The sequence below is a fragment of the Aegilops tauschii genome, chromosome 4 (genome assembly GCF_002575655.3).
Source record: "Aegilops tauschii subsp. strangulata cultivar AL8/78 chromosome 4, Aet v6.0, whole genome shotgun sequence".
NCBI classification, from domain to species: Eukaryota; Viridiplantae; Streptophyta; class Magnoliopsida; order Poales; family Poaceae; genus Aegilops; species Aegilops tauschii.
The window spans coordinates 467,410,821-467,427,160 of record NC_053038.3 but is presented as its reverse complement, the minus strand read 5'-3'; the positions used below and the strand labels follow the sequence as shown (position 1 = coordinate 467,427,160).

The 16,340-nt window shown below is 45.2% G+C and overlaps 1 non-coding gene across 1 annotated transcript; it reads left to right on the top strand.

Annotated features, from left to right (window-relative positions):
* Positions 1 to 4,690: 4,690 nt before the first annotated feature.
* Positions 4,691 to 6,379, top strand: LOC109762788 (uncharacterized). The gene is made up of 2 exons (XR_012182453.1): positions 4,691 to 5,321; positions 5,549 to 6,379. It is a non-coding gene; the product is annotated as an uncharacterized protein (transcript).
* The last annotated feature ends 9,961 nt before the right edge of the window (positions 6,380 to 16,340 follow it).

Here is a 16,340-nt window from a genome sequence, read left to right as displayed (position 1 = left end):
GTAACACTCATATTCATCAAGATCAATCAAGCAGGAAGTAGGGTATTACCTCCATAGAGAGGGCCCGAACCTGGGTAAACATTGTGTCCTCCGTCTCCTGTTACCATCGATCCTAGACGCACAGTTCGGGACCCCCTACCCAAGATCCGCCGGTTTTGACACCGACAGAGGGCTGGTGGACCAGTAGCCGATGGAGGGCTGGATCAATAGTAGCCCATGGAGGGGTGGTTGAACAGGACCCCCGTGGAGAGGGCTAGTTGAACAGTAGCCGGTGGAGGCTGGATGAACAGGAGCCCGTGGATGAATACTCGCAGGTGGAGGCTGGAGGAGGTCGACGGTGGATGAACAGGAGCCCGTGGAGGCTGGAGGAGGTCGACGCTGGAGATGAACAGTATCCTGTGGAGTCCCGTTTTGCGGTACGCCACACCCCTCCCAATGAACAGGACCCCCGTTTCGACCGTCGCGCTCCAACACAAGTCTGTTTCCTCCGTTTTGCGGTACGCCACACCCCTCCCGATCAACAGGACCCCGTTTGGACCGTAGGAGGTCTGCTTCCTGCGTTTTGCGATACGCCAGACCCCTCCCGATGAACAGGATCCCGTTTCCACCGTGGCCGGTCGAACACAAGGCCATTTCCTCCATTCTGCGGTACGCCAGGCCTCGTTTCCATCGCCTGTTCCGTCCAAGCCGGTTGGCTCCCGATGAACACGACGACGCATTCCGTTCCGACCCAGCCGGTTGGCTCCCCATGAACACGACGAAGACGCAGTTTCTTCGTTCCGACCCAGCCATGTACACGAGCCCTGGCCGTACGTATGCGCGAGTAGGCATTCGAGACCCCACCCGTATGTACGTACGTGGCCATATTTACTTTCTAGCACCCTGGGCGCTGTACGTACTTGTAAATGCTATGTGCGCGCCTCTACTACCACACGTGAGCGCCTCTACATTGACCAGTATGTACGTACACGTTCGTGACCAGAATGACAATGCTATGTACGCTTCGACCGGGTGGGTCCCGATTGTCAGGCACTTCCTTGCGTGCGAAGATGTAGATGGTGGGTCCCAGCAGTCATGGGGGAAATGTTTTTTACGCAAAATACGGTGGCTCGTCCGGTGGGTCCCTGCTGTCAGGTGGAGGAATAATTATTTTGCGCGTAATAAGGAGGCACTTCCTTGCTGCGGCCATGGACCCAGCTGCCAGCCTCTCCACGTACAGTACTCTTCCGATGGAAGTCGTTCCTTGACCACCACGCCGCGCCGAGAGCACCAAGGCGGTGGACGATGGCGAGGCCTAGGAAGGAGACGACGCGGAGCCGGGGAAGACATAGCAGTGGAAGCCCACGTAGAGAGGAGTACGAGGGTTCACTGGTTCGGCTGCGGTGTGAGGCTGCCGTCGCCGCAGAATAACAGGGGTTGTGGGTGAGTAGAGGCGGATGGCCTGGCTAGCGTTGGGAGTAGTAGGGGGCGGTGAGGCCTCTGCGGCATCACAGCCGGCCACAGGAAGCAGGAGCACGCGGTACGACGGACGCTGGTTTGGGCGGCTGGAGCAACAAGACCAGAGGTTTAAGAAGCACTATGGCCGTTGGATGGACATCGTACGGTCACTGGAGCTAGAATCCTTCATATTGACTAAGTTGACAAAGCCCTCCGTCCCCGTCAACTTAGTAGGCCCACAAGTCAGCCTCCCACGCGGGGGGGGGGGGGAGGGGGGTATTCATTTTTGTGTGCGTAATAAGGAGGCACTTCCTTGCGTGCAAAGATATAGCTGGTGGGTCCGAGCTGTCAGCGGGGGGAACATTTTTTTTGCGAAATACAGAGGCCCTTCCGGTGGGTCCCAGATGTCAGGTGGAGGAATCATTATTTTGCGCATAATAAGGAGGCATTTCCTTGTGTGCGGCCGTGGACCCAGCTGTCAGCCTCTCCACGTACAGTCCACTTCCGATGGATGTCGTTCGTTGACCACGTTGACCACGCTGGGCCGAGAGCACGCGGTGGGGAGTACGAGGGTTGACTGGTTCGGCTGCCGTTGCCGGAAAATAACAGGAGGTGTGGGTGAGTAGAGGGATAGACAGGCCAGGGATGCGAGTATGGTGGGACCGTGAGGCCTGCCCGGCAGCACAGCCGGCCACGGGAGGTGGGAGCAGGCGGTTCCGCCGGCGCTGGTTTGGGCGGCTGGAGCAGGAAGATCAGAGACTGAAGAAGCACGATTGCCGTTAGATTGACATCTAACGGTCTGACGCTGGTAGAGTCGATTGTTGACTAAGTTTCTTTTTTTGAGAAACCTTGTGTACGCATGAACTTAGTAGGCCCACAAGTCAGCCTCCAAATCTGTGGCAGACAACATAGAGCCCATTTGCTGAATTTTTTTATAATTTGCAGTCCATTTGCTAATTCTTCAGTAATTTATTACAGCCCATTTTCTGCCCAGGACCACGGTAAAAAAGTTCAACCTTATTTTGCATATTTCGGTAGAGTCCGAACTGTTGTAATCCCGAAATGATAAACATTTTCTTAAGAACTTATTGATTTGCGAAAAAAATCATTTTGTTTTTGTAAGAAAATAAGACGTGGGACAATTGAGTTGGTTTAAGGGAAAACCAGTGGTAAAGAAATCAGCACTGGGAGGGAAAACAACAACAAAAATAAGGATGTAAATATGAAAAGGGAACTTTATGTATTTTCAATATAATGATACGTGTATATGAATTAGTAAAACTATAGGTAGAGATTGGAAAATGGATGTAGGACATGGCGTTTCAAGAGGAAAATAGAACTGGGCTGTGTGTTTGATTCAGTAAAAAAATGCCTGCGGATGTTGCAAGACAAAATATAACTAATGCTGGCGGGCCAGAGGCCAGTAGATACCTGTTGGATCTTTGTGCCCCGTTGTCGTTATGGGCTGGGCCTTTTAAAAACAAACCAAGCCTGGGCAGTATACAGCCCAGTTGAAACTTGCTCGACCTGAAAAAACAATATACCTGCTCAACAAACGAGAGAATTCTGCAAGTACAGACTGATAACTGGGATGCAGTTGTATATTCTTTTTCATCGTGATAATAAGTGCATGCACTTGTTTCAAAAAATTTGGAGAACTGGGAATTCGAACGGCAGGTGCTTATGCTACCCATCAAATAAAAATCAGGTGCCTGAAAATTTGTTTCGAAACAAATGATTCAGCTTTATATCCATGTCGACCCTCGACATGATTGTTGGAAGCAAATGCCAAGTTCATACCGAAAGATCGTTAACAACAATACCAACTTGCGGACGACAAGGTAGTACAAGTACCAATATCAAACTAACTTATAATCTTTTTACTCCTGGCCCTAGTGTTCGTCTGGTAGAAAATCTTGTAGAGGACCAGCTCCCGCTTCTTCTCTTGCTCCAGGTCCCCGAGGTGGTACTGGTGCATCACCCAGTTGGTCCTTTGCTGGTCGAAATTCTTGTTGGTGTGCAGCACCAGAACCTTTTTGCTGCCCGTCTGCCGGCCGTTGACCACCACCGGCAAGGTATTGCCAGTCTTGTGCCACATCGCGTGCATGCCGCACTCCGATTGTATCTTGCGATGTGTCCACGTGCCCCTTCTGAATGCCCTGGAATTGCGCTGGAATAAATGCTTGCTTAGGCCACTCAGCATGATACCTGCAGTATTGTCGAATACAGGTTTTAGTGTACGTGGTTGGCATTTTCATAACATCTTTGGCATGTTGCACTCACTTGTTTCACTTTTTATTAACTGTCAAATTTTAACTGCTTCACTAGGTTTGCGTCTAACAAGAAAAATAGAGCTATAAACAAAAAAATATGTTTGTGCAAGTAGACGGCCGATCGGTGTCTTATCTGGAAGTTTCTCAGGATGGGTGTAGCATATGCCGTGCTCGCTGTCGATGGTTGGTATGAACAAATCGATGAGAGGGTGAGATCTCGCGCTGTCAGCAGTCACTTTGGCCTCAAGGTGCTCGATCAGCTCCTGAGTCGTGGGATCAAACTTGACGCCAGCCGGCAGCACTGGCCAATCCTTCTTGGACTTGCATCGGTTAATTTCAGTTATATGGTACTCAATGTATGATCAATCGACTGTTTTAAGTGAATGATGATATGTTTTGACAGATAAGTGGTACTCCAAATCTGAAGTCCACAATACCCGAAGACGCCGCCGGGATTCTTGTGTCACCTCACGCGCAGTGTGTTGTCACGTTAATTCAATGCGTGGACATGATGAATAATTTGACCGACGTATACTAGTACTGCTACTATACTACTTACTAGTCGTATTTAGTGTCACATTTTAACCATATGTTTAACTAATAAAATGTCAATGCGTGTCACCGAAAATTATTCCATTGGAAATTATGTTGAAATACGAATAAAACGATATAATTTTTTGTCACATGCATTAACATTTAGTTAGTGAAATTTATGGTCAGAATTTGACACAAATTACGAAGGGGACAAGTAAACAAAGAGGGAGGTAGTAGTACGAGTAGCGCAATATACGATATAGAGGACTAATACAAATTTAGAAATGGGGTAAGAAGTTACAAGGCTGTGCGACAGATTTTATAGGCTACATTAGTAATATAAAATATAATTCCCATTGAACAACACTTTCACCAACAAGTACACACTTGAAGCCTAATTGAATTATATGGATCACATCGCCCTATATAAGGCCGATTGGAGTTCCTGAGATCTCGTAGAAAAAAAAAATCCCACCCAACCGTCCCCCACCTCTCACTCTCCCCTCGATCCCGACCGCCCCCGACCCACCTGTCGCCGCCACAGAACCCCCGACCAACTCGCCGCCGCCGCCCTCCTTCCACTGCGGTGGGCGGCCTCCCTCTCCCTGAATCCACTGCGGCGGCGACGGCCTCCCTCCCCCTGAATCCACAGCGGCGGCGGCCTCCCCTCCCCCTGAATCCACCGCGGCCACGCCCTGACTCCACTGCGGCGGCGACGGCCTCCCTCCCCCTGAATCCACAGCGGCGGCGGCCTCCCTTCCCCCTGAATCCACTGCGGCCACGGCCTCCCCCTGCTTCCAACGTGGCGACGCCGTCCCGCCCGCATGCTTCTGCAGACCACCAACGCCATTCACCGGCGACAGGCTCCTCCGCGGGTCGTCTCGGCAGTGGCGGTGCCCTCCTCCCCTCGGGCCCCTCCCTTCCTCTGCTTCAATCAGGCCACCGTTGCTGCGCCACCCGCCCCAAGCGCCGTCGTCCCTCCATCTCCTCCGTTGAATCCACCGCGGACGGCACCCTGCTCCTCAACGTCGGCACCACATCCAACTCTGACCGCGGCGGCCGACGACAATGTTACAGGTATTATCGCTACCTTTATTCCCTGATTTCTCTGTAACTCCATCTCCTCCATCTCCCTGTAGTCCAGAAAAGTTTTGGACAAAAGTTAAGGTGGTTGTTAGTGCTGCAATTTAGAGATATTGACGTTGATGATTATGTAAAAATTTGAACAGAAGTTCGAAGTTTAATTAAAAAGGAAAAAAAGGGCTCCATTTTAATAAGGAAACTTAAAAAAGCCATTGTCACAGGGCCGACCATGAAGATCTGATATTGAGAAGGTCAGGTGCATGATGCATCTCCGGCCATCGCCTTCCCACCTTTGCCTTACACCAAAAGCTGACCTTCTCTCCACCGTAGTGGTGACCTTCTGCTGCTTCCTCCTCCATCGCGCGCGCATCAGTGAAGCATAGATGGCGGCGGACTCCTATCCCACAGCATACTCGACGACCTGCCTGAGGCCTAAGCGTTGACCTGCCCGAGGCCTAAGCCGTGACCTTCATGCATCTTCTCCAAGTTGTTGTCATGGCCGCCCGCGGATGATGCATCAATGCTGGTCATGGGATTATGTGAGATATGTTCCTTGCAGGAAGAAGCACTAAAAAAACTGTGACGATGGTCTTCTCAGTAGCTCTACCGCAACAGGAACGTCTCTCTCAGTACTGATGGACACCAATAGTGTGAATTGATGTAGAGAACAAGTTTTGATTATGTGCTGTGTACATGCTTGTTGATATGTACACACATGACTTACACAGTATCAAACTTGTTAAACCTTGTTGGAACAAAAAGTCAGAAACCAATGTTATGATGGGATGATTCGCTGTATACATAAGTGATTACAACCACATTGATGCTCGCTGTAGTATGGAATACAGATTATTGAGTTCATAAAGTTTGTGCTATGCTTAGATTTAGTCATGCAAGAGGCTTGTATGGAATGTGTGATAAACTTACTCAATGGCTGTGTGACTGAACATGTTTGGTGTCTTGTTTCCTATGTTAGGCGTCAATCTAGTATTGCTCATGTATATGCAACTACATCTTTAGCGTTCTGTAATATTCAGAAGCAGTTCTTAAAATTCAGAAGCAGTGCTTGCCATGCTTTTCTACTGCCCGTATTTCAGATATATGGTTGGTGATTTGTCACTTGTTAAATTATATGGTAAGATGACATGAGGCGTGGAAAGGAGCAAGCAGGACACAATAAAGATGATGTCCTGACTTCATTTTTGGGACGGTTCAAAATGTATTTGGTTCAATTTCTTCTTTGTTTTGTCAATCACTATCTTGTTCATGCTCATTTGGTTAAAAATGGTCTTGTGTTCTGTGAAAATGTGAACAAATATGTATTCACAACAAAGAACGCCCAAGCATTTGCAGTTTTCCAGATTGCTATAAAATAATTTTTATATCTTGACTGTGGCTTTGATGCAATTTATTTCTGCATATGTATAAACCTGTCTGAATGGAGTGTTCCTGACTTGAGCGTGTATTTTCTTTTGATTTATGTGGCATTAATATATGAGGTACTGTGGTACTGAGGTTTGGTAGCAATGAGTGAGGGAGTTAATTTGTTTGAGCATTGGACTTGTTGCTGCTTCTTTCCAGTAGCATCATGCTACCAGCCTTTCCTTGTTGTCTACTAGGCGGCGTGCTGTTTTAGGAACAAACTTTGTTGCTAAACACAGGAAAATCTGTAGGTACAATGACACAATTGCAGCTCACCTATTCTTGCACCTACAATTTTGCTAGGTTTGCACCTGGATGTTGTTATGCTACAATTTTTTTAGAAAGTTCAAAGACAACAACTATAGAAGTTTGATGAATGTTTTTTTAATAAACAACAAATCCCAGTTTATTGTGAAACTATGGCTTTTCCCGTTAAATGAATAACACCAAGAAGTCCGAATTAAAGAAACACAGTAGTTCAAAATGAATAAAAAATGGATAAAAACTCAATTCCTTGTTAATAAAGAATAAGACCAAGAAGTTCAATTTAAAAAGTGGAGTTGTTCGAAATTTATTACAAAACTTGGATTTTGTCTGTACTTAAGAATAAAAATGGATCAATTTAATGTTAAAAAACCCACATATTTTCCTTCTTCATAAAACTAAAATCAAGAAATACAAAATTAAAATGAAGCTGTTTGAAATATAGAAAAGTTGGATTTTTCGAGTTTCCAAAAAAACATAGAGGTCCAATTTTAAAAAAGCAAACAAATTTATTTGAAATAATCCCAAGAAGTTCAAATTAAAAAATGGAACAATTCATTTTTACGAGAAAATCAGATATTTGCCCTTTACTATAAGAATAAACAAAGAAGTTCAAATTAAAATAACAGAAAAATCCAATGTTTAATAAAAAACTATTATTTTAACCATTAATAAAAGAAATAAAACCAAGAAGCCCAAATTAAAAAGAAGGATCAGTCGATGATTACACAAAATTCGGAATAAGAAGTTCAACATAAAATAACACGGTATTTCGATGTATAAAAGTCGGAAAATAAAAATCCGCTGACAAGAAGATCATAGGAAGTTCAAAAAAAATATAAAAGAGTAGTTCTAAAAAAAAGCACTTACAAGCGGATATCTCACCATCTCTAAAAATAAAAAAACAAGAAGTTCGAATTTTAAAAATGGAGGAGTTCAAAAATCATAAAAACGACTTTCATTGTTACTAACAATAAAAAAACTCTAGAGTTCAAATTTAAATAACGGACGGTCCAAATATTTATTACAAAACTAGTATATTTCTTTACTAAACAAATCAAGAAGTCCAAATTACAAAATAGAGAAGTTCGATATTTATAAAAAAACTCAAATTTTCCTTGTTACTAAAGAATAAAAATAACGAAGTTCAAATTAAAATAGAGGAGTAGTTCGATGTATACGGGAAACTCAAATTATAATAATGTTTCTAAGAAAAAGAAAACTATGAAGTTCAATTTACAAAAAGAATATTTGATTCTTATTTAAAAACATATTTCCTTTCTAGGAATATTTGATGCTTATTTGTTGCAAGAAGTTCACGTGCACCTCCGTGCATGATTCAGAATTTGTATTGCGGGACGTCTGACTTCCAATTACATGTTTTAAAATGGTAAAAAATGACGTTCGACCTTCAATTGCGTGTAATTCGACGTATACATAAAAATGCGACAGAAGTTCATAGTGAAAACAATGAGAAGTTCAAGTACTGCAAGGAATGCATTTTAGGTGAGAATAAAAGTATAGAAAAAAAATAAAAGTTTAAAAGTTTTGTTGAAAGAATTTCAAGTGCTCTGTCCGGAGAAGTTCAAAAATTCTTGCGAGAGAGGTTCACCTTGTATTTCCATGTTTGATTTTTCCGTATAAGCGAATACAATTCTTTACTAAAAAATATAAAAAGGTGAAGTTCAAATTGAAATAACAGAGCAGTTCGGAGTTTATTAAAACCTAGGATTTACCTATTCAAAAAATAAAAAACACACCGCCATTTTTTGCACTTCTAAAAACAACTCATAAACGGAAAAAAATGGTTGCTCGAAGTTCAAGTGCTCGGAGATGAAAAGTTCAAAAAATTCTTGTGAGAGAGGATCACCATTTATTTAGATGTCCAAAATACATAAAAAAATATGTTGTTTTTTGTGTTTTAAAATAATTCTCTCAAACCAGAGAGAAGTTCAAAGTGATAACAACCGGAAGTTCACGTGCTACATGGTGTGTATTTCATATAAGAAAAATACAATAAAGTGAAACAGAGTGAAGTTCAAACAGACTTGCCACAGAAGTTCAACTACTTCACGCATTGCAAAAAACAGAACGTCAAAAACAGACTGAAGTTCAAACTGACATGCCCGAAAGTTCAACTACACGCAGTGCATTTCCATTCGCGGTGAAGGCAGAAATCATGATCTCGTTATTTTCTAATTTATTTCAATACGACAGGAATATCATTTTTGTAAGTTCAAGTCCTCGCACGGAGATAGTTAAAAAAATATTGGGAGAGAGGTTTGTACAAAAAGAATAGCATTTGTGTAACACTGACGAAATGGATGACAAAATCACAAAACGAAAATATGTCACAGAAGTTCAACGTGAAAACAGCAGGAAGTTCACCAACTATACTAAATGAATTTCAGATGAAAAACTTTTAAAACCGTCGCGAGTATGAAAAAATGATCAACACGGGAAAGTTGCGTGTTTACAACAGCTTTCCATCGGTATATCACTTGCTCAATTCCAGTGAGTGGATGGAGAGCTACGAGCAGCGGATGAAGAGCTACGAGCAAGGAAAGCACGTGACAAAACAGAGTGAAGTTCAAGTACACATGCCGAGAAGTTCATGTTTTTCACGCGGTGCATTTTTGAAGAATCTGTTTCTGATAAAGACAGAACGAATGATCCCGCCGTTTTCAAAATTACTTGAAAACGGCTAGGAATTAGCGAAAACCATCAACATGAAAAAGTTTCGCATTTTCCGTAGGTTTCTAACTGTATATTATTTGCCCCATTCCGATAAAAGTTGTAAAAATTACAGCAAAAATACATTTTCAGCCATTTTCAGAATTGGCATAAAACCGTAATGAATTGGGAGAAATATTATATACCACAAAGTTTCACATTTCCTCAAGCTTTCCAACGCCATGTCATTTGCTGCATTCGGACGTAAGATTAAAAAATTAACTCGAAAATACAAACTCGGTGGAACTTGTGCCGTTTTCGATATTACTTTTAAATCGTTAAAAATTAGAAAAAACTTTCAACAAGAGAAAGTAGCGCATTTTCACAAGCTTTCCAACGCCGTATCATTTGCCTCAATTGGATTAGCCGTTTAAAAATGACATCGAAAATACGAACTCAGCTCTTTAGTTTGTAAAATTTTATGATTTTCCAAATTCCTTTTTAACTATAGGGAACTAGAGAAAACTTTCAACAAGGGGAAGAAGCGGTTTTGCAGCAGCTTTCCAATGCCATATTATTTGCCTCATTCCGATAAACGGTTTAGAAATACGATCAAAAATACGATTCACGTTTTTTATCTGAAGAAAAAACGGTTTTAAAAACCGCTCTTAAACCGCTTACATCTTGCCAAAAATTTAACTTGGGTCATGATACTGGTGTCCATAGCTTTCCAACGGTATATCGCAAGCCCCATTTGGACAATGTTGGATGAAGTTCAACCTAGCACATGGAGAAGTTCAGGTCGAACAACTCAGGCAGTAAAATTGCAAAAAACGCAATTTCATCACGACCCGAGAACAAAATCCGCCAACAAGCGAGATTCCTATTTAAAACCGGTATTTAGTTGCTAAAAAACGTTTCTAGATTACACTAACATCATATAGAACACGACTAACCAGAATAATTCGCGGAGGAAGCCACGGTTGCGAAGATAGCCTAAAGGTCAGGTTCGTACAGAGGGAAGTTCAGGTGCGTTACTCAGGCAGTTCAGGTTGTGATTAGAATATTATTCTGATCCCGTGATCAGAATATCTATATGTGTGTGTGTGTGTGTGTGTGTATATATATATATATATATATATATGTATATATATATGTATGGCTTCTGCACAACATCTCCATCATCATTATCAGTACATCCTACGCAGGTGAGTTAGGATGCGCTTGATCCCAGAAAGGTATCTATCCTTCTAGCCAGAGGAGTCCTTCAAACTAACAACAGTACTTAATATCCAACAAAAGAGGGTCATGCTACAGCAGCAGGACACATGGCTCAGTCTAGATATCAGTACGAATCAAGTTGTGCATATTTGCTATTGGCATGAACCACATCGCCGCATGTCGGGTTTCCAAAAGCCATCCATCACATGGAAGCTTGATGCCTTTCACACACTGAAGATTATCTGGCAACAAGCTGTGTCGACGAATCTCTGGATATGGTGATTCATGAAACCCATGGTATGATGTGTAGACACAGTTCCCACTGGCGAATGGAAATTGCATAGGACGGTAATCATCACCGGTGATATGATCGATGATTGGTTGGATGATTGAATAATTGATCCCGAGGAACATGGAGTGGTTGCCGAGGCTGTAAACCCGCCTCCAGTTGAATACGCCTGGCCCAACGGAGCTGGGATCTTTCTCGAACACAAAGCAGCCATAGCCATCAATGTCACGAACGCCCCAGGCATTGTACTGCATGTGGTTTGATGAAATGGTTTGGTCAATTTGGTACGTGCAAATGAGCATCAAATGACCGCCGTTAGCTGAACGAGCGATAAACCACCATGCATCGGCTGGTATGATTCCAGGTCCTAGAATCATGAAGGCCAGCGCATTTGCGTCTGCTGCAACAATTCAAATTGGAGACCAAAAGGACAAAAGTAAACAATCATGTTCAGAGCATGTGTGGAATTAAGATTATTATAACAGTGACACATATCATAAATAGAGAATTGCAATGCCGTGGTCACAATCATACCCCAAGTTAAAAAAACAAGCCAATGGCCTTCATATTCTATCTATATATCATGGTTCAAACATCATGTAACAATGAGAGGAAAACAGATATGACAGGGCCTACTCATATTCTACCATAGCACTTACTATAGTTATCATATCAACTCTAAGCAATAATAGGCGTTGTTATAAAAATCCTGGAAATGATAGTAACATATAGCAATCATGAGGTTATACTCATAATATCTATTCTAACAATCATTAGATGCCAATTGTTCTCATATCAACTCTAACAATAACATGTGTGGTCATAAAAATCTAGGAAATGAGAGGAACATATAGCAATGATGTGGTTATAGACATACTATATATTCTAAATTTGTAACAATGAACAGGCAGTCGTATTCTTAAAGTAAAGATGAGATAGAACAATTACACAACGATAGGTTCCACCAGTATAGGTAGCCAATCTGTGCGTCGACCGCATAAATGGTGCCATCATGCACTATAGCATCAGACAGAAATGCTGGGTGAAGAGGATCAACGATGAGCCATAACCATGTATGGCGACCGAATTCTAGATAGACTAATCCCATGTTGAACACGGCAATGAGATAGTAATCCATGTAGTCTTGTGATGGTGTGGGCACTTCGCAGATTACAACCTTTAGCAAACAGAGGTCGAGCCAAAAGCTCGACGCGTCTCGTGCGTAGTAGGCAGGAGTGTCCAATGTGCCGCGAGGCTCGATGGCGGCGGTATCCAACGATGGAAGGGTGATCTCTCGCTGGGTGTAGATATCCATGAGACGCCACGGACTACCGGATTGGTGGATGAGGACGATCCAGGTTGCCTTCATGCCCGCCCAATAGTGGCCGCGCATGAAGGACAGGTAGACGGGTAGTGGTAGCATGTCGAGGGGCACCACGGCAACCTCCGTAGGATCGTCAAGTTGGTGTCTGGGCCACCTGCGAGGATCGGGCATCAACAAGCAGGGTGGCTTGAAAAGAGCCGGCCGGTTGCAGACGAGTATACGGTACAAAGACACCGAGCATGCGGCCGGACGGACAGTGCTGAGCAGGTCCATACGATTACAGATCTGCTCCAAGAGAACATCGGGGAGGGAATTCCAATCGCGGCTCTGCATGTCAGTCGGTTCTGCCATAGGTTTTTTTAGGGTGCTGAGTGAGTGGGGTTTTCGGTGCCTGCGAGCCAGCGGGGAAGTGGATTCGGGCGGACGAGCGAAGAAGATGGCGTGTGTGGCTGAGCAGTGAGCGGGGGGATATGGTACGCGCGAGCTACCAAGGAAGATGGCATGGGCGGGCGAGCAGTAAGCGGGGGGAAATGGTGTCCGGTCGACGATGGGGAAGAGAGGAGGAAGATGAAGAGAGGAGGAAGAAGAGTGAAAGACGGGTAAGAAAGTACATTAAATCTCAATTCTACTAGTACTGCTACAAGGATATACCGTCCTTCGGAGTGTAAATAGTTACGCTGATGACATGTGGGTCTACCTCAAGAGGGCCCATATGTCAGTTAATGGAGGAGAGAGGTCCGCAGTCGTATTTGCGGAAGCGTGCTCCACTGGAAAACATGATGGCAGTACTAGGTAAGGCTGATTTAGTAACACCAACACGCTGGTTCAGCTTATTAATCAAGTGTCCCATCTGCTGCAGCGTGTATTGTCACTTCATTGTGAAGCTAGTTGAATAGTTCTCTCTGACCGAGATGGGGAATAATGGATCGCGAAGACTTCCTATCTACAGTATCCCTATGCCTGTATGCTCGGGCCCCTCCCAATGCTCCGCCTTGTACAGGTGCTAAGGCTGCCATGTAGGCAAAAAGTCTCATGTGGCAAGGTAATTAAGAGGGGAGATAAGTGTGGTGACCCCAGTACTAAGCGCGAGAACCTAGACAAAAGACTTAAATGGAATAATCCCACCAATGCATGAAGAACTTTACTTACAAAATCATTAAATAAAGGATGCTTAGCACGAACAAGTTAAGCACCTGTACATGTAAGCATTGGGAGCTTTAGTTGCTAAAGTTTTTAATGTGCTTAGCACCCCATGTAAGCATTGATGCATCCTGTCCAACAAGATGAAATATTGGCCAAGGCACCCGGCACCAATAATGTGGGAGTACTAGTACTAATTCCTTTCCGGTTTATAGGGCTCAATTCAAAAATCTCATCATCCAAGGTAGATGATGAGTGGTGGAATAATTTTTTTAGTTTGCAAAAATACTCAATTAATGCACTCATGTTGATGATGAGTGGTGCGTCTAAGGTCGATGGTAACAGGAGGCGGGAGACTCAATGTTTACCCAGGTTCAGGCCCTCTCTATGCAGGTAATACCCTACTTCCTGCTTCATTGATCTTGATGAATATGAGTATTACAAGAGTTGATCTACCACGAGATCGTAATGGCTAAAACCCTAGAAGTCTAGCCTGTAGGACTATCTCCCCTTTCCGGACTAAGCCCTCCGATTTATATAGACACCGGAGGGGGCTAGGGTTGTATAGAGTCGGTTACAGAGAAAGGAATCTACATATTCGATCGCCAAGCTTGCCTTCCGCGCCAAGGAGAGTCCCATCCGGATACGGGTGGAGTCTTCGATCCTCGTATCTTCGCAGCCCATTAGTCCGGCCCATGTCCAACAGGCCGGACGCCCGAGGACCCCTTAGTCCAGGACTCCCTCAGTAGCCCCTGAACCAGGCTTTCAATGACGAGGTGTCCGGCACGCAGATTGTCTTCGGCATTGCAAGGTGGGTTCTCCTTCCGGAACACTCCAAGATAGTCTTCGGACGCAATGAACATGCCCGGATCTATAACACAAGTACCACACACACAACCGTAGAGAGTATAATATTTCACGAGTCCCATCCGCTGACAACTTTTGGCGAGATGACATCGCGCCTACCCGGTCATTGTTTCGAACCGTTTTCATCTGCCTTTCCGCGTTTCGAGATGCAGTTTTCATTGGCATGTCTTGTCAAAACAGAGATCGTGTCCCCTTATTGCGGGATTCTCATCAATACGGGCGTGGGTAATCAAACCGTGTCGTTTACACAGCCCCTTGGGAACAGGCGAGTTTAGAGGTGAGTGGGGAGGTGTTCAATATCCACCGCCTTTATAAGGAGACAAGGATTCCCTTTCTTCACCCACGCCTTCTCTCCCTCTCTGTCCTTCCATTCTTGAGCTCCAGCGCCCAAGTTCCCATCTTATCCACCTCAAGGAAGCACTCAATCATGTCCGGATCCGGAGGCCAAGGCAAGTGGATGGTCTCCTCTGTCAAGGAGAAGGACATCACCCAGCTTCGGGCGGCCGGGTATCTGGCGAAAGGAATCGCCCACCGTCTGCCTACCAAGGGGCAAGTCATCCCCACCCCGAAGCCTACTGAGAGGGTGGTCTTCCTCCCGCACTTCGTCCGCGGGTTAGGGTTTCCACTCAACCCTTTCATCCATGGGCTAATGTTCTATTATGTGCTAGATTTCCATCATCTAACCCCGAACTCTTTCCTCAACATCTCGGCATTCATTGTCATGTGTGAGGCTTTCCTCTGCATCCAGCCCCACTTCGGACTATGGCTTAAGATCTTCAACGTGAAGCCGAAGGTGGTGGATGGTCAGCACGCGGAGTGCGGAGGCGCCATGGTGAGCAAGATGCCCAACGTTACTTGGCCCACGGGCACTTTTGTGGAGACTGTCAAGGAGTGGCAGACGTAGTGGTTCTACATCACAGAGCCACGTGGCGTCGCTTAGGCGGCTGCTCCCGAATTCAAGGCCGGAGCCACAATGTGGCTCACCTCCTGCACGGAGAAGGGCCCCAACTGGTCTTCGTCGGATGAGCTGATAGCGCTGCAAACGGGCATTCAGAGCATGGTGGATAAACACATCAAGCTCGTCGACGTGATCCAGGTGATGCTCGTTTGCCTGATCCTCCCGTGCCAAAGCCGAAGCTTCCCCTTGTGGGAATTCGATCCAAAGAAGCACCAGACCCTGGAGAGGCTCTTCGGAACTACTCATGAAGATGCCTGGAAGTTTCTCTTAAAGGGCAACGAGAAGCCGCCGGTCATTGACTCGGACCGCGGGCACGATCATACCCATCCCGCTAATGCGGTAAGTTCTTTATTTCCCCCGGCGTACCCTCTACTTGCTTGTCCAAGGAGGGTGTTTAATCTTTACCATATTATTTCAGGTGTGGACGGAGAGAGCGGAGCGGATCCAGTGTTCGGCTCCGCTGCCCGAAGATCCAGTCATCCCGCTCCTGGCAAAGATGCTGGTTCCGGCACCTTATCAGCCGCCGGAGAAGAAGGCCAAAGCAGCCAATGGTGGCCCCCGTTGCAAGGGTGCTTCAGACGTGACGTCCGAAGATGAAGAGACCCTTTCCTCTGCTGCTGAGGACGACGACGACAAGGAGGAGGAGGAGGAGAACAACCCTTCCCCTGCTGAGGGAAAGAGGAAGAGGGTGGCCTCCACGAACCTGGAGGCGGACACGTCCAAGAAGGGGAAGGGCTCCCTTGCGGATAACTCCACGTGGGATGTCGACAGCAGTCCGGAGCGACGCTCCCGACCCAAGCCCCCGGCTGCATCATAAGTGTCAAAACCCGTATATGTCCATATATCCGGCCTCTC